This window comes from Bos grunniens, chromosome 17 (genome assembly GCF_055505025.1).
Source record: "Bos grunniens cultivar Pamir isolate PY7600 chromosome 17, Bosgru_T2T1.0, whole genome shotgun sequence".
Classification (NCBI taxonomy): domain Eukaryota; kingdom Metazoa; phylum Chordata; class Mammalia; order Artiodactyla; family Bovidae; genus Bos; species Bos grunniens.
In genome coordinates this window covers 5,317,271-5,338,866 of record NC_141181.1, presented here as the reverse complement: position 1 = coordinate 5,338,866, position 21,596 = coordinate 5,317,271, and the positions used below count along the sequence as shown (strand labels likewise).

At 42.3% G+C, this 21,596-nt stretch overlaps 1 protein-coding gene across 9 annotated transcripts in view; it reads right to left on the bottom strand.

The window, feature by feature from the left end:
- FBXW7 (F-box and WD repeat domain containing 7) overlaps positions 1–17,031 on the bottom strand; it is a 225,441-nt gene extending 208,410 nt beyond the window's left edge. For 3 of the 9 annotated variants that reach the window (XM_086346309.1, XM_086346301.1, XM_086346306.1), the window contains exon 1: positions 16,893–17,031. The gene's annotated coding sequence lies outside the window, so the exon portion shown is untranslated. Of the gene's footprint in view, positions 1–10,727; positions 10,867–15,466; positions 15,607–16,892 lie in introns of those variants that run through there. The other 6 variants (XM_086346308.1, XM_086346302.1, XM_086346310.1 and 3 more) reach the window with 4 other exon arrangements.
- Positions 17,032–21,596: the final 4,565 nt, after the last annotated feature.

Sequence of the window (21,596 nt, the reverse complement as noted above, 5' to 3'; positions counted from 1 at the left end):
TGTAACCATGGTTACAAATACAGTATTTAAAATACAGTCAAGAGAAAAGAGAAATTCTTTTAGGAAACTTTTTTAAGACCAATATTCAGGTTTAGCTCTTTTTAAGGTAAAAAAATAAAATTTAAAAGTATTTAACTTCCGTAATGAGTAAAAACAGCACACAGATGTCAAGACTGTGCTCTCACTATACTGATTAAGTGTAACACATCTCTAAATAAACTAACTGGGTAAGGAACATTCCTGTACATAGTATGAGAAGGAAGGAGAAAGTAATTTTTTTTTAAGTAACAAACTATCTCAGGAAACAAAAACTTTAAGAAACCACATAAAAATAAACTAGATATCAACTTAAATAATTTATATGTTAGAGATTAGGAAGTGTTGACTCTCAAATTATCTGCTATACCTTCCAGGCATACTAAATCAAAAGTTTTCAAGTCCTAAACAACATAATTTTGAGGCTCATCCCCTAAACAAGACTCTCTTTCAAAAGATTTAACTCTTAACTACAAAACACATTTTACACATAGAAAAAAACTAAGAATCACTTTGCTCCACGATCTTTTTAGATTTTACCTATATTGATTTCTCCTTCTGCTAAAGATGTATCTAAGACACCTGCCCTGATGGTAATACCAAGAGCAAGATTAAACTTAATAAAAGAGGCAGGTTAAGGCAAGCTACTTAAATCACAAGTTTAAATTCTATAATTATTTTGTATAAGGAACATAAACCTGGGAATTGCTTCTCCACAAGTCTATCTGGCTCCTTCCTTCCAACATCTGTACAGGCTGAAATCCCATGACCTTCACCTCCTACCTCAGCACTGCTAGTCACTCCTCCGCTGAAACTCACAAGGCTGCGTCACAGCAATTAGAAGCAGAGGCCACAGAGCTGATGGATCTGGATTTGAAACCCAGGTCTGCAAGTTCAAATTGCTAGCTATATGTTCTTAGAAAATGTTGTGAAGCTGTTTCTTCTGTCATGAAACTGGCTTATTACTACCCATGCATAGGGACTGTTGGTGAGGAATAAATTTAAAAAGCAGTAAAAATCCTTGGCACAGTGCCTGACATATAGCACACATTCAGTAAATGGTAACAATGATAATCAAAACAATGACTGTCAACAGAAAGACAAATACCACATGCTATCACTTACATATGGAATCTAAAACATGACACAAATGAACTTATCTACTAAAGAGACAGACTCACAGACATAGATATCAGACGTGCGGAGGCGGCGGGAGAGGGGATGCACTCAAAGCTCAGTGTTGGCAGATGTAAACTACTGCATACAGAACAGAAAAACAATCAGGTCCTACTGTACAGGGAAATATAGTCAATATCTTGTAATAAACCACAATGGAAAAGAACATGAAAAAATAAATATATACATACATGCATAACTGAATCACGTTGCTGCACAGCAGAAATTAACACAACATTGTAAACCAACTAAACTTGAATAGAGTAAAAAACAAAGGTGACAAAATAATATTCTTTTCATGTAGAGCCTATTAAAAATCTTCCCAGTTGATTTTTCTCTCTTCCACTCATTTTTTAACTTAATATACACCTACTAGGCTGTATAAATTGCCAATATCCATTGGATCATAGAAAAAGAGAATTACAGAAAAACATCTACTTCTGCTTCACTGACTACGCTAAAGCCTTTGACTCTGTGGATCACAACAAGCTGTGAAAAATTCTTTAAAAGATGGGAATACCAGACTACCTTACCTGTCTGCCATGAAACCTAAATGCAGGTCAGGAAGTAACAGTTACAACCCAACACAGAACAAAGGACTGGTTCCAAATTGGGAAAGATGTATGTCAAGGCTGTATATTGTTACCCTGCTTATTTAACTTACATGCACAGTACATCATGCGAAATGCTGGGCTGGATGAAGCACAATCTGGGATCAACATTGCCAGGAGAAATATCAATAACCTGAGATATGCAGATGAAACCACCCTCATGGCAGAAAAAGAAAAGCTAAAGAGCCTCTTGATGAAAGTGAAAGAGGAGAGTGAAAAAGCTGGTTTAAAACTCAACATTCAAAAAAAATGAAGATCATGGCACCCAGTCCCATCAGTTCAGTGCAGTCGCTCAGTCGTGTCTGACTCTTTGCAACCCTATGAATCGCGGCACACCAGGCCTCCCTGTCCATCACCAACTCCCGAACTTCACTGACACTCACGTCCATCGAGTTGGTGGTGCCATCCAGCCATCTCATCCTTTGTCGTCCCCTTTTCCTCCTGCCCCCAATCCCTCCCAACATCAAAGTCTCTTCCAATGAGTCAACTCTTTGTGTGAGGTGGCCAAAGTACTGGAGTTTCAGCTTTAGCATCATTCCTTCCAAAGAAATCCCAGGGCTGATCTCCTTCAGAATGGACTGGTTGGATCTCCTTGCAGTCCAAGGGACTCTCGAGAGTCTTCTCCAACACCACAGTTCAAAAGCATCAATTCTTCAGTGCTCAGCTTTCTTCACAGTCCAACTCTCACATCCATACATGACCACTGGAAAAACCATAGCCTTGACTAGACTGACCTTTGTTGGCAAAGTTGTCTCTGCTTTTCAATATGCTATCTAGGTTGGTCATAACTTTCCTTCCAAGGAGTAAGCATCTTTTAATTTCATGGCTGCAGTCACCATCTGCAGTGATTTTGGAGCCCCCCAAAATAAAGTCTGACACTGTTTCCACTGTTTCCCCATCTATTTCCCATGAAGTGATGGGACCAGATGCCATGATCTTCGTTTTCTGAATGTTGAGCTTTAAGCCCATCACTTCATGGCAAATACAGGAGAAAACAATGGAAACAGTGACGGATTGTTTTCATGGGCTCAAAAATTACTGCAGATGGTGACTGCAGCCATGAAATTAAAAGACGTTTGCTCCTTGGAAGAAAAGTTACGACAAACTTAGAAAGCTTATTAAAAAGCAGAGATATTATTTTGCTGACAAAGGTCCGTACAGTCAAAGCTATGGTTTTTTTCAGTCGTCACGTATGGATGTGAGAAAGTTAGTTGCTCAGTAGTGTCTGACTCTTTGCGACTGCGTGGACTGTAGCCTGCCAGGCTCCCCTGTTAACGGAATTCTTCAGAGAATACTTAAATGGGTTGCCATTTCCTTCTCCAGGGGATTTGCCCAACCCAGGGACTGAACCATTTGAGCCACCATGGAATCCCAAATGGATGTGAGAGCTGTACCATAAAGGATGAGCACCAAAGAATTGATGCTTTTGAACTGCGGTGTTGGAGAAGACTCTTGAGAGTCCCTTGGACTGCAAGGAGATCCAATCAGTCCATCCTAAAGGAAATCAGTCCTGAATATTCATTGGAAGGACTGATGCTGAAGCCAAAACTCCAATACTTTGGCCAGAGCTGACTCATCAGAAAAGACCCTGATGCTGGGAAAGATTGAAGGTGGGAGGAGAAGGGGACGACAGAGGATGAGATGGTTGGATGGCATTACTGACTCAATGAACATGAGTTTGAGCAAACTCCAAAGGCTGGCGTGCTGCAGTCCATGGGGTTGCAAAGAGTCCAACACAACTGAGTGACTGAGCACACACGTGGCAGCCAATGTTAGGTAGGCATTTAGGGGGAGGAGATACTTCTTGGATCCTGTGTGGATCACAATAAACTGTGGAAAATTCTTCAAGAGATGGGAACACCAAACCACCTGACCTGCCTCTTGAGAAACCTATATGCAGGTCAGGAAGCAACCATTAGAACTGGACATGGAACAACAGACTGGTTCCAAATAGGAAAAGGAGTACGTCAAGGCTGTATATTGTCACCCTGCTTAGTTAACTTCTATGCAGAGTACATCATGAGAAACTCTGGGCTGGAAGGAGCACAAGTTGGAATCAAGATTGCCAGGAGAAATATCAATAACCTCAGATATGCAGATGACACCACCCTTATGGCAGAAAGTGAAAAGGAACTAAAAAGCCTCTTGATGAAAGTGAAAGAGGAGAGTGAAAAAGTTGGCTTAAAGCTCAACATTCAGAAAACGAAGATCATGGCATCTGGTCCCATCACTTCATGGGAAATAGATGGGGAAACAGTGGAAACAGTGTCAGACTTTATTTTGGGGGGCTCCAAAATCACTGCAGATGGTGACTGCAGCCATGAAATTAAAAGATGCTTACTTCTTGGAAGGAAAGTTATGACCAACCTAGATAGCATATTGAAAAGCAGAGACATTACTTCGCCAACAAAGGTCAGTCTAGTCAAGGCTATGGTTTTTCCAGTGGTCATGTTGGATGTGAGAGTTGGACTGTGAAGAAGGCTGAGCACTGAAGAATTGATGCTTTTGAACTGTGGTGTTGGAGAAGACTCTTGAGAGTCCCTTGGACTGCAAGGAGATCCAACCAGTCCATTCTGAAGGAGATCAGCCCTGGGATTTCTTTGGAAGGAATGATGCTAAAGCTGAAACTCCAGTACTTTGGCCACCTCACGCGAAGAGTTGACTCACTGGAAAAGACTCTGATGCTGGGAGGGATTGGGGGCAAGAGGAGAAGGGGATGACAGAGGATGAGATGCCTGGATGGCATCAATGACTCGATGGACGTGAGTTTGAGTGAACTCCGGGAGTTGGTGATGGACAGGGAGGCCTGGCGTGCTGCGAATCATGGGGTCGCAAAGAGTCAGACACAACTGAGCAACTGAACTGAACTGATACTTCTTGAAAAATGAGGAAGAAAGAATCCTTGTCCTCAAAGAACTGACCAACCAGGAAAATAGAAATAACTATGTTAAGTGCTATAAAAGCCACATAGATACCATGGGTAACCAGAAGAAAAAACATCTTGTCACACTAACCAGGACAGGTTTCCTAGAAGAGAGGGTAGTTCAGTCTTAGATAAGTGTTCACAGATGAAATGAAAATAATACTCCAAGCAGAGAAAATAGGAAGATGCAGAGACACTCATAAAAGTATATACACATGTACACATACACAACACACAAAATGCATAAATATATACACTGCACACAACATCAGTTTTTAGTTACAATTTTTAGTTACAAGTGAAGGAAGTCAGTATTTATACAGAATCTAACTAGCAAAGTACCTTATACTACAAAGATAATAAACAAAAGAGAAACTGCTTAATGATAAAGCAAGATTTCCCAACCTTGGCCCCACTGACCTTTCGGACCAGATAATCCTCAGTTGCAGGGTGCTGTCCTGCACCATGACTACACCTGGCCTCGACCCACTGGATACTAGAGCACCCCCTCACACACGCCTCCCTGGCTGTGATCACCACAAACAACATCTAGATATTGCCAAATGTTCCCTGAGGCTACTGCTATGTGCTAAGCAGTGTTCTATGCTTCTCATCTATTATCTCATTTAACCTAACAACATAGTATCAGTGAGGTAGTTTTTATTTTCTCCATCTTACAAATGAAGAAACTGAGGCCAAGGGTTAAAAAGCTTGCCAAAAAATCACACAGCCAGCCTGCATGGAACCCTACACAGAGCTCCGGTCCCTACTATAAGCACAATTCCATTGTCTCTTATTCACGTTTCAGCCTTTTTCATCTGATACTTGAAAATATTATCTGGAAGTAAAAACTATAATAATCCACACAAGTGTAAGTTAAATAAAAAGACTCAACCTCAACTCAGGACAAATTAACAAGTATTTTTTAAGCACTAACTGTATGTATGCACAGTACCAACTTTAGGAACTAGATATGTGCTATTAGGGTGCTCCTGCCACAAAGCCTCTGAAGCACAGCAACAGGAGCAAACACCAAAGACCCACAGGTGAAGACCCGCAGGGCTGGTCAGTGGAGGCTCAGACATAGGAGGACAAACACCGAATTTCACAGGATGAGAGACGGGTCATCTGCTCTGCTTTTACGTATTCTGTACCCTTCAACCAGAATGTAAGCCTCAAGAGGGCACGGATTACAATGTTCTGTTCACTTAGATCAATGCCTGGCACAGTAAGTGTTCAATGAACATCACTGCTGAATAAAAGCAGTATTCAAAGGAGTGACATATTCAAAAACAAAGGTCACAAGGGCCTTGAGCAACACAAAAATAACAATAATAGTATAATATTTATTACTCTTGCAATAATGACCATTTATTGAGCACTAACTCTGAGCCAGACACTGTGATCCATTATCTTAACCCTCTTAACCTCTAAGAGAGAGGTACTATTATCATCATCTCAGTCTTACAGGTTCACATACTGAACAAATAACTTGCCCAAGGTCACAAAGCAGCTCAGATGGAACCTGGGGCTGTTAACTCCAAGGCCTACCTCTCAGCTACTCTGTCACATACAGAGAATCACAAATACCCTTCTTGGGCAAAGCTAGGGAAATGTGGCCAATGAGGGGAATGTGGTCCATGAGGAAAAACAATGAAACAGAACAAAAAGGAAACTCCAACATACTCAAAAACTGTGTGTCCGCCCCTCCTCGAGCAGGTACTATGGAAATTTTCCCACCCTAGAATACACAGATTATCCCACACAGATTAAGACTTCAATGGTTTAAATAATCCAGATGTTGAAAAACTAGGAACTAGAGTCAAGCATCTAATCGACATTTCAAAGGGTGGTAGATAACAAGTGGTAACACCCCACGTCCACAACCCAGAGAAATAACAGGGTGTGGCCTCTGACTAAGGCTCATCTCAACAAGTCCTGGGCCTTCTCCCCAACCTGCTGCTTCGTTCCCTCCTTCACTGGGTGTCTCCCCTCCTCTGCACATCCCATCTCTCCTCTCCTCCTAACAGGCCTTTATAAAACTTGTAAATCTTTTGTTTCCTACTCTAAATTTCTAATATAGTGAGTTAAAATTTCCATATTTCTCTAATTAAAAAAAAAGCCTACCTATGTAATATTCAGGTAGAAAAAAATGTTCCCCATTTATTACAGCTGCATTCCAAAGGTTGTATTATCAAAGTCACCCCATCAATGAAGAGACCACCAATCATGCAAAAGAAAGCTAATGACCCATGTATTTATTTATATAGCCTCTGATATTACAGACATAATAAACAAACAGGAAGAAATTAAACTCACTAGGAAGACTATGCTCTTCTCCCACCTATCCAGTAACCTATTCATAACCATAATTCTTTCTAAAAATGTCTAAAATGGAAAGAAGCATAACTCCAGAATTAAAACTCCAATTGCAACCACCAAAGAAAAATATTTAAGAGATTGAATTTGTTTAAAAATTAAAATATTCGTTAAATTACTTAACCAGAGATCCACTAATATATGTCAATCTAATTTCTGCATGAGAACGAGGACAACAGTTGGCAAGAAAAACAGTGCTAAGGAACGTATCTCAGTCTTTTCTTTCTGCCTTCAGATTGTTTTCATACACTTATCTTAAACATACAGTTCTATTAAATAAACAAACTATGAAGATATAGGCAAACTGTTCTCAAAATAGAAATACTTTCCAAATACAAAAAACTATCAAGAAGCATTTATTTCTTGAACTGGCCAATAGAAGAGTGATTCTGCCAAGTAAAGGAAAAGTTATTTCTGAAAGCTGATCCTGCATTTAATAAATATTAAGCATGAAAAGGGAATATCCCTTCCTCCCTCTCATCATTTTAGAAAAAGAAGAAAGCTAAAAATTTAGTTAAAACAAAATCACCTAAATAAAATTCCTTCCATCTTAATTTAAGATGTACTGATACAAATAAAACTTATTAAATTTCATGATTTTTTCAAAGTTTTTTATTCTCAAGTGTTAGAGATGGACAATTAAATGGCTTGATAACCCAATTACATACTGCTATTTCTAAATGGACAATATAAACCATAGTCACTTTCAGACATAATCAATAAATTATTCCAAAAAGAGTCCTTTCTAATCTAAGCACTATTGAGGTCTTTAGGGATAAATTCAAGTTCTAGTTATGTTTAAATAAGTCTTTCTTTTCTATAAATAATAAGCACAGCAGTTCTGCCATTTCTTTAAGATTTTTTTAAATAAAAATGTTAATGAATCATACACTGTTTCAGAGGCTTTTGAAAACACTGCAGAATTACTTTAGAATAATTTGTTAAACTCAAGGCTGAATTTACGTGTTGGGCAATATAAAGCCTGACATTAGCCTTCTGTCTATGTTATACTTTAAAAGATCTTTACCTTTTATCTTTTATACTTTAAAAGATAGTAAGTTAACAGTCATGGGTCATCTTACTATATGCCAGGCACTGGAAGAGCTTCGCATATGTTTTACATTATCCCATTTAATCCTAACAACAACCCTGTTTAAGACACATCCCCATCAACAGGTGATGAAGTCGATAGCAAAAGGCTAAGTAGCTTGTCCTAGGCCACAAAGGTAAGGAAAGTATTGCCTAACTAACAGGGCTTCTGCTTCCAGAGCATCAATGTATTTTATGAGAGAAATGAGAAATTAGCAACATGTTGTGTGTTCCAGGTATGTATAATAGTTTCTACCATTAGACAGTTCTAAGTTACCCACCATTGTAAGTGGTGCTGGAGAAGACTCTTGAGAATCCCTTGGACTGCAAGGAGATCAAGCCACTCAATCCAAGAGGAAATCAACCTTGAATATTCATTGGAAAGACTGATGCTGAAGCTCCAATACTTTGGCCAGCTAATGCAAAGAGCTGACTCATTGGAAAAGACCCTGATGCTGGGAAAGATTGAAGGCGGGAGGACAAGGGGACGACAGAGGATGAGATGGTTGGATGGCATCACTGACTCAACGGTCATGAGTTTGAGCAAGCTCCAGGAGATGACAGAGGAAAGGAGGACCAGCGTGCTGCAGTTCGTGGGGCCGCAGAGAGTTGGACAAGACTGAGCGGCTGAACAACAACGTTAGTGGGGCAAGTCCTTCTCAGACCTAGAGATGTTGTGCAAAGGTCTATTACTACCTGCTAACTGCCTAAAAAGCATGCCATCCTAAAAGTCTCACTAAGATACATACTTTCTTCCAAAAACAAACCAGCAATTTGTTTTGACACTTCCCATCTGGCCTAACATATATTGATGGGTTCAGGATCTTGTCCTATGGTGAATCTCTCAGAAGAACGCCCAAGTGATATTAAAAATACTTTGCACCACTATCTTTTTAATAGGTCCTAAATTCCACAGCAGCCATGAAGGAGCATCTAGCATGACTCGTGTGCACACAGACACACACACAGCTCATGCAACCTCCTGCCTAAAGCCACCAGATTTCCAGTAGCTAACCTTCAGCTGGAAAAACAGGGCGGAGGCGAAACAGCAAAGCAACAGAAACCGCACAGTATCTGACTGAGCTACAATCCATCCCTTAGGTGAAGGGGAAGAGAGCAAAAAAACAAGATACCAAGCAATAACATCTGTTGCATTTTGTTCATTACTTTTCAACATTCAGCATCGCAGGATAATACAACACAAACATATTTTCTTCTATTAGCTTACAGTTTTAGAGAAATCAGTTGTTACTCAAAACTTTTTAAGGGAACATTTTAGAAAAACTGCTATACATTCTGTCACTCAATATCCAAATCAAGCACAGATATTCCCTCAAGTATTTCGCAATTCTGATGACAGACTAGGACGAACTGCTAACTATACATGTGTGTAAAAGTGTAATTATTAGAAAATATATATCCCATAGTGTTCAGAAAACGTCCAGCAGATTTAGAAAACACTCTAAACCTGTTGTAAAAGGGATGAGGATACAGTATCAATGAGATATCACAAGAAAGTAGCCAAAATCTACTACACTGAGGCATCAGACAGACTGGCTTGCCACTGGGTAGGGAAAAGACACAAAGTAGAAATGTTTAACAGCAGGAGTCCATTATTTGGAAACAACTTTACTCATCTGTTGGTAATGACAATTCAGCTACAAGTAAAAAAAAAAAATTATACACCTCTCTTCCCTAGTCCACTGAAAGTGTCACCAATATAGAATATTTCTATTTGGAATATTTGCAGATAGGAGACAGACACCTTGTGTCTTTTAAACTGCCACTAATCCTTAAGCTTGAAATAAAAGGAAGACTTGAAAAGAGCAAAGAAACAATCCTCTCCTAATGAATGAGAAAGCAAGGTCACAGTAACCTTTCTAAAAGGTATACTAAAATTGTCAGGCTGTGTAAAATTGTCAGACTCCTTTTTTAAAAGAAGAGGAACTGAAGTTATCAATTACATGTAGAAACATTATGTAAAGTAAAAGCAGGTTTGAAACTAAAAAGTGGTCACTACTGCAAGAATAATCCCTTCCCCTGCCTGAGATAAATAAGTCCTATGAAACCAGGGTAAAAATATACCACCATCCAATATTAACAAATGAAACAAAAGTTTTGATATTGGCTATGATGCAACATTGAGCAAAATGAACTGTCCTTTCTAAACAACACATTTGAGATTTATTTGTTGGGTGAATCTATAACCCATGCTACATTTAACCTTAAGAACACAGCAAAACTTTTTAAAGTACACAATTAAGTGATTTAAGTGATCAGTTAAGATCTAATACTTGAAATTAACAAAAATTGTGGAGCCAGTAATTCTACCCACTGAAGGGCATTGCAAAAAGATCACCAAAGCTTTAAGAAACAGAAGGGTCAAACTTTAAGGATCTTAAGGTTTGATTAGCACTTTCACCTGATTCAAACAAACCATGAACAATTCTAATTTTACATCTAAAGTAAATGCTGTACAGCTTATTTTCAGAACCTTTCAAAATTATACTCACAAGTTTCTTCAAAGATACTTCAGAGATGCTTCTGGCCCCGATACACAGCCAGTATATCACCATATGGCACCTTATATGCTATGGTGTCTTTGAATGAGAAATTCAGCAGTCCCTACTCTTTGGTTGCATCCCTTTACAGATGGCATTGCCTCCACTCCTCAGCCCATAGGTTTCATCACTGTGGAGGCAAAAGGACCTTTGAATAGAAGACTCTGCAGGATCATTTTAAGACAGCCTCCAAGAAATACATCTCATTGAGAAAGCAGAGACCAGCTAAAATAGCCAGTCCCAGCTCTGTAGTGGAAGGAAGCTCACACATGTCAGTGGACTTGGCAGTGTTTTATACCAGGGATCCCTAAACTACCAGCCAAACCCAGTCTACCTGGTTTTTATGTATATGGTTTTATTAGAACACAGTCACACACATTCACTTACATACTGTCTGTGGCTGCGTTCACACTTCAACAGCAGAACTGAATCTTTGCAACAGAGCCCATATGGTTCACAAAATCTAAACTATTTACTAACTGGCCCTTCACAAAGAAAAGTTTGCCAACCCCTCCTCTGCACAATGAGATGCTGGAGGGAAACACAAGGTTTCTCCAAGAACCACCTTCAAGTATGCGAATTGGGCTGCTGCTAACTACATGTGGGCTTGGGATCACCCAATGTTTAAACACACACACACACAACTCTTTTATTCATCCCAAATGAGTCCCAAAGTTGCTAAGGCAGAGCACACTCCCTACTACAAGCCCCATCTTCCCCACTGTCTTTACTAGTAGATCAAGTCAACCCAAAAAGGCCCTTTAAAGTTCATCAAAACACGACTCCACCTGCAGAAAAAATGTGGAAACTAGAGGGTGAGAGGAGAAGGCAATGGCACCCCACTCCAGTACTCTCGCCTGGCAAATCCCATGGACGGAGGAGCCTGGTGGGCTGTAGTCCATGGGGTCGCTACGAGTCGGACACGACTGAGTGACTTCACTTTCACTTTTCACTTTCATGCATTGGAGAAGGAAATGGCAACCCACTCCAGTGTTCTTGCCTGAAGAATCCCAGGGACGGGGGAGCCTGGTGGGCTGCCGTCTATGGGGTCACACAGAGTTGGACACGACTGAAGCGACTTAGCAGCAGCAGAGGGTGAGAAGAGAAGGCACACACGGCACACATCCCAAGTCCTGGAGCCACCTCAGATGCAGCACCCTGCCTGAACAGCTACGGCCATTCTCACTACTGCTCTGAGGAAGAAGCCAAAGAAGCTACTAAGACGGTGATCAAACGAAGGAGCACAAAAAAGCGCCATAATGTATTTCCTACCTCATAATCCTTAATCCTTGTTAGATGCTGATGATGCTGTGCTGTGCTCCGTCGTGTCCAATTCTTAGGAGGCCCCACAGACTGTAGCCCACCAGGCCACTCTGTCCATGGCATTTCCCAGGCAAGAGTACTGGAGTGGGTTGCCATTTCCTTCTCCAGGGGATCTTCCTGACCCAGGGATCAAACTGCATCTCCTGCATTGGCAGGTGGATTCTCTACTATTGCATCACCTGGAAAGGCCTTGTTAGAGAATAGCCTATATGCAACTTTCACTGCAAAAATTTTTAATATTTTTAATTTCTTAAAGATCAGTCTTCCAGTGCCTATAAATGCTTCGAAGATGTCTAAATTCTTTTAAGTGCCAAATTGGTTTTTGCTTGTTTTTTAATAGAAAGGTTTTTAAGGCATTTTCAGCATGCTGTGCCAACACAGGGATATCCCCTCCATTGTATGGGACACAAAGACACTCACCAACTGCAGCAGGGGAAGTAGCCTTCTCTGCCAGCTATTTTTAGCACCACTTCATCATGTTAAAGACCAAACTTAGGATAATAATGAAAGGCAAATTTTTAAAAAGATGAATTTGATGAAACAGATCTGTCCCTTCTTGTATAAGTTCCTTAAAACTGAAATTTTATATATTCTTCTGAACTTAAATCTCAAAGGACCTATATAGCCTATGAAGAGCTTGTTAGCTATTTCAAAGATAACCATATGCCCTAAGACTGAACTAGCGGCCATGTTTAAAGCTCATTCCTTCCTTTTCAATTTCAACTCTCATTCACTTTCAGTCTCATCCATTCTTTGTTCTTCCTGTATCTTTGCTAACAAATTCCCCTCCTCCCAAGTAAATGTACCCATTTTTCGGCTCATTCTCTCCACAAACACTATAGAGACCACAGTACTTAATAATGACTCCAGTTTTCAGCATATTACTCACCATTGTACTGTTTTGAAACTGCATCGGTATCCAACTTGAACCCTAAAATGTAATGTCCAAAACAAAGTCCATTGCCCCATTTTAAATTACTGTTTATAAGAAACCACTAGTACCATACTAACATACTGGGAGCATCTTCTCCTCCACTCTTGCATCTGTTACAGCCCTTCAGTTGACTGTGGTGTAAAAATGTTAGTTGCCTAGAACACTAAAATCCTAATCCAAGTGAAATGCCTCTTGGCCTAAAATACAATTTATCCTCAATGGTCTAAAACTACCCTCTCAAAAACACTACTCTCAATTCATTCTTCGGACTGTAAACGTGTATCCACACAAACTGGCCCTAAGCCTACTCAACAAATTCCCACTGTATTCCCCTAAGTTAACTTCCTAATTACATTCGTCCCTCACACCCTCCAGTTCCAAGAGTTCAAAACACTTTATCTCCACCTGTTCTTTTCTTCCTAAAAAAACACCTTCCCCTGACTGAGATACTCCAGTAAGTTCTGTATAGTCCAACATCAACATCTAATGAAATCTGTCCAAATAAATTTACATCTATAAGGCACCAAACAGCAGCCAACATAGTGGTCATGGATGGAAACTAGTCCATTCTCCCTTTCCTACAATTCTGTGCAAGTTCCATTGCCTCTGCCGCCCAGACACAAAAGCATCTCAAAGGCAGGGACCCTCAAATATTTTGCTGTTTTTTGCTACTCAAATATGCAATAAAATACCATGATTTTTAACCAATGTATAGTCAAAACAATACAAGTCTTAAAGTTGTAAACAACTTTCATGGAGTATAATATACGCTCAGATTAGTTTGTTGCTCTGTCCTCCTTTCCACCCCACCAAAATAAGCCTATGCAAAACTACATTTCTCTTCCTCCTATCTTTCTAAAGTACGGAATATATGACTTTCTCAAGGTCACAAAATAACAGATCTACAGACATTCAATGCTGACTCCACATCTAATACTACATACACTGCTCAATATTTTGATGTCAGTATCTATTTAAAAGAGAATTTAAGACTTCTAACAAAAGCATAACAAGAACAAGGCATACAAAGAGAAACAAAACAAAACACCTGGAGAAGTCCCAGAGGAGGGCAAAGTGATGATGAGCGTGGAAGAAATCATTCTAAGACAGACAAAAAGTCAAGAAAATGATGGTAAAGAGAAGCAATCAACATCTACAAAACCAGGAAAAGATGAACGCCAGCTTGTTCTAGCAGTTCTCAAAACACAAATTTGGGATGTGTCTTGAAATTTGAGACAGGTTTGGGAGAAATAAATGAACCGTTACCTAATTCAGAGGCTAATAAACTTGTAGAATTCATTTCTTCAAAAGACAAACAATTCAGGATGAAAAGTGTTTCGAGAAAGTTTTTAAAAAGATCCTGAATGAAAAGAGCATAGATAACCGCATTCCCACAAACTTTCTACATTCATTCCCACTAAGCCCCTCTCAGCAGTGGCTTCAGAGAGTGTGAGTTCACACAGCTGTCTGGAGGGGCCCTAATTCTTAGTACTGCCTATGTTCTGTTAAATAAAATTCCACCGTACGCTTATGGTCTGTACAAATATATGAAATGTTAATTACTTTTCCTGCACCTTAATTTGGCACACAGAGAGGATATCCAAACTACAAATAAAAGATTTTACAGACTTCACTTTTAAAATAAAGGAAGAGGAAAAACATTCTTCTTCAAAGAATTAAACATCAGAAGTTTCTCCTCACTGTATAGAGAAGCATGAGATAAATAAGCAAAGCTTCAAGTCATCAAGTAGGACATATGCTACCAAAAAAAGCGCTTAAGGAAAAATTTAGTAACTTTTTTTACTGGTTAAAGTACTAAATTCTCTCCCCCAAATCAGTTGCGATTCATAAGAACCCAGAATTTCCTGAGTAACTGCAATCTGTTAGTATCCTCCGGATACACAGGAATTACACCCAGGAAACGAGAAGGTAAAAAAAATAACTCCTACACCAGTTGCTCCTGAAATGAAATCTCTCAAAGAAGACTGACCAAAAAAAGTTTTACTTTCAGGGGTTCACAGTGTCAGAGCTTCCCCCTTGGGAACCCAAATGAGTTGCCCAGAGCCAAAAACTACAGCGCAGTTTCCCACCCGGTGTACCAGGAAAAGAGATATTACAGAGATGTCCTTTGTGCGCATATAGACTCGGGCTTCCTCAATTTCCTTTTGCTAATTACTGGCCAGAAAGGTGCAAGTGTCCACTTTGAAGAAAGAACTCCTCGAAGAGAAACCTGTGCGTATTCCACGTACCCAGCGCTAAAGGTCACAAAACACAGGGCTGCCGGATGCCTCTCCCGGCAGCGAGGACTAAGGTACCCCTCTCATCTACACACTCCCAACACTCCTGGAAAACATCGGCCAAACTCCAGAGGACGCCCCAGCATCCTCCCCATTTCTACAGCCCCCCCCCCAACTCCCCTTCCCGGGGAACTCACACTTTAGAGAAGAACCGGCGGCGCTGAGAAAGCGGGCTGTTTCCTGTCCTCCTAGGGACCGAGGCGGCAGCCGCGGCAGCTCCGGCGCGTTGCTGAGCAAGAAGCGGGGCTGGGACCGCCAAGCCGGGCGGCCACCCGGGTCTCTTCCGCGCGGCCGGAGCAGAGGCGGCAGCGGCGGCCCGGCTTACCTCCTCTTTTCCTCTTCCTGGGTCTCTTCAGGCTGGGTCTTCTGCCCGTCCCGGGCCACTTCTCCCCGACAGTCCCGTTTGGGAGGCTCCGGATTTTTGTTTTATAAAGTTTCTTCTGGGCGGAGGCTGCGGCCGGCCCCCCGGGTCCCCCCCGGCCCCGCCGCCCTCGGGGCTGGGGCAGGGAGGGGGCTCTAAGAACTCCTCCCGGAGTCCTTGCCGAGGAGCCGGGGGGCCGGCGACGGGCCGAGAACGGAGACCCCCCGAGGGGGCAGAGGGGCGGGGGAGGGAAGGGAAGGACGGCGGCGTCGGTCCCGCTGTCCCCGCCGCCCCGGCCGCCGCTTCACATCGGGGTCCCCGCCCCCCCAGCCGGGGGGCGTCTGCCCGGCGTGGAGCCCCGGCTCATGCACTCCGCGGCGAGATGCTACGGCCCCGGGCGGGTGGCCGAGGCGGCGGCGAGGTGGGGGACCCGGCCGGCTCCGCTCGGCGCCGCCCCCGCTCCCGGCTCCCGCATGTGTCGCTGCGGCTGGGACCCCCGCCCTCCACCTTGGGGGTCCCTCGCCCCGCGCCCCGGGACCAACAGAAGCTCCGGCCCCTCCTCAGCGTCCTCTCCCCGCGGAGCAGCGGACTAGTCCCGGTCCGAGGTAGCCACCTCCCTGCCCCCCAGCCACCGGCTCCGGCTCGGGCTCCGGCGTGTGCAGCCGCGGCTGCCGGCCGGGAAGGTGAGGGGGGGAGAAGAGAGGTGGCCGCGGCTCCCGCCGGCCCAGGTCAGGGCAGAGGTCCTGGCGGCGGCCGGTGCACGGGCGCTGGGTCTCTCAGATGCTCCCTGGCTCTCACGCTCGCGGCGGCGGCGGCGGCGGTAGCGCCCGGAGCTCAGCTCGCTGTCTCCCTCGCTTAGTGCGGGGCTCTCGCCTCACTCCAGAGAGAGGGGCGGGAGGAAAACGGCGCGCAACAATGACGCAAGTCACCTAGCAACCGCTCTCTCCCCCACCCCCTCCCTTCTCTCTCCGCTCGGAGGCTCACTCCTCTAGTCTTTTTTCACCTTTCCGACCACCCCGCCCTAGGCGCCTCTGGCGCGCTCTGATGACGCTCCAAGGGAAGAGGAAGTCGGGCTCGGCGAGCGGGTGGGTGCGCCTCGGGCCGCGGACTCGGTGTTGCTGCCGCCGCCTCTACGGCCGCGTCAGAACAGAAGAGAGGAAGGGGAGGAGCCGCGTGGAGCCTAAGCTGCCGCCTGAGCTTACCCCTGACCCGAGGGCGGTGGAGAGAGCTTGCTCTGTAGCGGTTTCCTTCAGAGCAGGTGGTGACTGCTCCTTGGGGAGCAAGGAGGAGGCCCAGGCCGCGCGGCCATGCTCGGGCGCGCACCACCCGAAGGTGAGGCATTTGGCCCCAAACGGGCCTTCGGAAAGCCCAGCTGCTCGAGAAGTTATCTTACAGCTTGATCTGCCGCACCTGCTCGAGGGCGCGAGCGCCCCACCCTTCCCCTGGTGTGGAGCGACACCAGCGCCCGATGACGCGTGGTCAGGCAGAGCAAATGTTTGATGAATGAATGAATGGCTCCCTCACTCGCGGAGCTCAGAGGAGTTTGACGGAAGTCCAAGCTCTTTGTAAACTGCGTAGCATTTGTAAAGATGCGAGTTGTAACACATCCCTCTTACCCCTCTCCCCCCGAAGGAAATGGGGCTGCGGTTGAAATGAGTCCCAACCTGAGTCTTAAGTGAAAAAAGAGGCGAACTGCTGGGACGAAAGAAGGGAGCCGTCCTCCCAGGGATTGTGGCAGTATTTTTGACTTTTCAGGAAGAGGATTTAGTACTGATTCCCTTTTAGGAATCATTCATGTTTGTGGCTTGGAGCTTTGGAAAGCTGGTATTGGTTGTTAATCGGTGTCCATTACTGTAATCAAGAAATTTTGGCCTGTGTTTCAGGTCTGACTCAAAGGCTATTTCCTTTTTAAAATAAATATTATTACTGTTTATACTGGTTTTCCTACAGGTGTTATCCTGGAAAGTAAATTCAAGTAAAAACTCATGAAGTTGACAGTGTAGTTCTCTAGGACAGGAAATTTTAAGATAAAACGATTTCAGATTCCTCAGAAATCTGTCTTGCACCTGTCCTGATGAATAGTGTGAGAAGGGGATAAAAGCAGGGACGAAAGGAAGCAGATTCCGCGGTTGGGTCTCTGGACCCTGGCGCGCCTTACCTCATCCGGAAGCAGTGATAGTGACTATTACGGATCTTTCTACCTCAGGGGATAGGGGCAGGTTTTTATATAAAGATCTGGAGAGCTCAGAGTTTCTGCCCCTGCTGCCACCACCATATGCAAATACATCAAGGAACCTTGTAACTGGGTAAAATACAAGGGCTCGTTTTTATTAAAATGCTGCAGAAAAAGTAATGGGAGGAGGGGGTGGGGACGGATATTGCCAAAGCAAGAAGAGACTGATAAAGTAGCTCTTGCCCGTTCATCCAAGTTCTAAGAGCCAGGTTAACCCTCCTGTGTTTAAGTTACCCTAGATTTGACTCTTCTTATGACTGGTCCCTGCCGGATCCTTCCAGATAAGACTCACAAGGAATCTGAACAGCAAGTGATGGCCCCACATGGCTACATGTGTAAATCGTTTGGGGTTTTGCTCCTCTTCCTAATTTTTTGATGGAAATTGAAGGAATAAAATACACAGATTGAGGGGATTTTGTAAAGCCTAGCACCACAGATTTCTGTTAACTTTGGCTAGAAGAAATGCAAACATCAGAGCTCTGCAACCCAGCAGAGGACACCTCCAGGGCAGTGTGTAACCAACCACATGGAGCTTTTCAGCAGCCTGATTGGTTTTCGTTGTCAGTGGTTCCACCAGAGAACCTTGGTGCTGAGAGGCAGCGTAGCAGGGAGGAGAGCCCTCAGCCAACTACTGATGAACTTCCAGCTGCACTAACTTACTAGGCAAGACCCACCCAGTTCACCACCCGGTATGCTGACTGGAGGAAACAGCTGGAACTGGCGGCTGCAGAACAGGAAGCTCCTACATTGCCAACTTGGTCTGCATCTCTTCAGTGCTTTCATTTCTTACTACTCGAGAGAAGAAAACAACTGGTTCATTCGAAATTCAAAAAAAAGAAATCTGAAGTTTTAGGATACAGAGTTCTTTCCCTGGCTCATCAGTTTGTGTATAATAAGGATCTGGGTAGTATGTTAAAATATAACAGAGGGATATTTGTATAGGGTTCTTTTCTCCTACACTTGAAAGTGAGCTCGTATGAGAAACCATTTTATCAGCTTCATTATCCCACACCAGTAGTTTTTGCTGTAAAAGATTTCATAAGCTAAATTCTCTAGCAGTATTTCTTTCTAGAAATTCCATCTACAATATTCAATTACTTTTAGTGGTTTGATTGTGAAATATGCATTAAAATGCATAAAGCAGTTACTCAGTAAAAGCAGTAATTGTAAAAGAAGCCTCCATGTAACCAACCAGGTCAAGAAATGGAACATTTCCAGCACCCTAGAAGTACCCCAGTGACCTTCCTGAATACAACTCTTTCCCTCCCTTTTTGAGGTAACTGTTATTCTAACTTTAGTGATAGCCATTTCCTTGCTTTTCTCTATAGTTTCATTACAAGCATGTGTATCTCTAAACAACGTATTACTTGGTTTTGCCCTTTGTCTTGGAACAACAGTATGTAACCTGTTTTGATTACAGCTTTTGCTCAACATGTTTTTTAACCCGTCATACGTTGTTTGGGTTGTTCATATAACTGTAGTTTGTTCATTTTAATTGCTGTTTTATGGTGTTCCATTATAGCAATATGGCATAATTTATTTAGCCATTCTATTGTTGATGAATATCTGGGTTGTTTCCAGTTTGAAATTGTTGTAAATACTGCTATAAATATTTCTTGCATATGTATTCCATCACATCTGAGTTTCTGTATGGTGTATACCTGGGAGTAGTTACATGTGTTCTAGATCTGAATGAATAATTCCAAGCTGTTTTCTAAAGTGTTACACTCACACCAGCATTGTATGAACCTCATGTCCACACCCTCAACCACAATCGATATAGTCAGTCCTTTTCTGTCTTGCCAGTCTGGTGGGAGTTTGAGCTTGCATTTCCCTAATTGCTGATGCCGATGAGGACTTTTTCATATATCAACTGGCCATTTGTATTTCTTTTGTGAAATGTGTTATCATTTTCATGCCTAATCACTGAGATACAATTTTCCAATATCCTTATAGTCCATATTTGAATAATATATGTCAGGTAAGGTAATACTACCAAATGAGTTACATTTGGGACAAGTTCTTTCCAAAATAAGAATAATTATATTAATAGTTTGTCTAATTATCTCTTATGAATTTGATGATAAACTTCTTAAGAGTAGGTCTATAAGGCTATATTTTTTACATTCCAAATAATGTCACACTTTGAACTATTAAATCGTTGCTGGAATCCCTCATGGTGCTTTGGTGTGACTTAGTTTTCCTCAAGTATGTAGTCAGATGTTTATTCAATGAACCTGTGTAACTAAACTCTTGCTTTGTATTTTATAGGCAACTATGTAACAAATTGTTTCACCTGCACAAATTTTTTTTCATTTCCATTTTCATTCATTTTATGAAAGTTACAATGGCTTTTTCTTCCCTCCTAGAATTCCTGCTAAAATACATGTTTTCTTTTTCTTTTTAATTTTACCCATTAATATCAAATACATACCATCCATGTCACTACCTGACAAATTTTCCCAAGGTATTCTATTTGCCTATTCTATCATGTTCTTATCTGTCAGTTCTTTGTTTGGAGTGAGTGCTGTTTTAAGATTGGATGAAGAACCACAGAAATTAAATCACTTAACCAGGGTCAGAAGATTAAATAAAAAGGAAGCCTGGACTCAGCCCCAAGTCTTCAAGTAGATTGCTTGCTGTTACATCATACACTCAGGCAGCAAGGGAAATTAGTTCCACTGGTCTATGGAATGTTGTTCACCTCCACATGGCAAACCTCATATTCTACCATTGGATAAGGTTACTTTATTTTAAGCCTAATAGCTCTAGAATCAGATTAAGATTGGTACATATAAAAATAAAAGAATACATTTGAATCAGTTCTAATGAGGTGGATGAAACTGGAGCCTATTATACAGAGTGAAGTAAGCCAGAAGGAAAAACATAAATACAGTATACTAACGCATATATATGGAATTTAGAAAGATGGTAACAATAACCCGGTGTACGAGACAGCAAAAGAGACACTGATGTATAGGACAGTCTTATGGACTCTGTGGGAGAGGGAGAGGGTGGGAAGATTTGGGAGAATGACATTGAAACATGTAAAATATCATGTAAGAAACGAGTTGCCAGTCCAGGTTCGATGCACGATACTGGATGCTTGGGGCTAGTGCACTGGGACGACCCAGAGGGATGGTATGGGGAGGGAGGAGGGAGGAGGGTTCAGGATGGGGAACACATGTATACCTGTGGCGGATTCATTTCGATATTTGGCAAAACTAATACAATTATGTAAAGTTTAAAAATAAAATTTAAAAAAATAAAAGAATAAAAATTTTAAATATTAATATAAATGATAGTGCTAAAAAGGGGCTACATGGAAACCTGCTTTAAAAAAACAAAACTCCTTCATTGCTTATAGCCAGTCTATCACTTGACCCCTGGCCTCTTCAGAGAATAACCATACTTCCTCAACATCTGAAAGAAGAACTACAAAATAAAGCAGTAGTGTCGTATCAAATGATGCAGCAAAGGCCCTTGGATTTGGTGATCAGCTCCTTAATAATATCATAGTGCTGTTAAAAATGTTGGAAGATGCCAGAGCTTGATGACATTGTTAAATACAAGAACACATGAGTCTAGAAAACTTATCAACTGTTTGATGAGATTGTCCCTGTGTGGCCTTCCTCATCATCTCAGTTTGCAAAAAGATTGATTCTGAAAATGA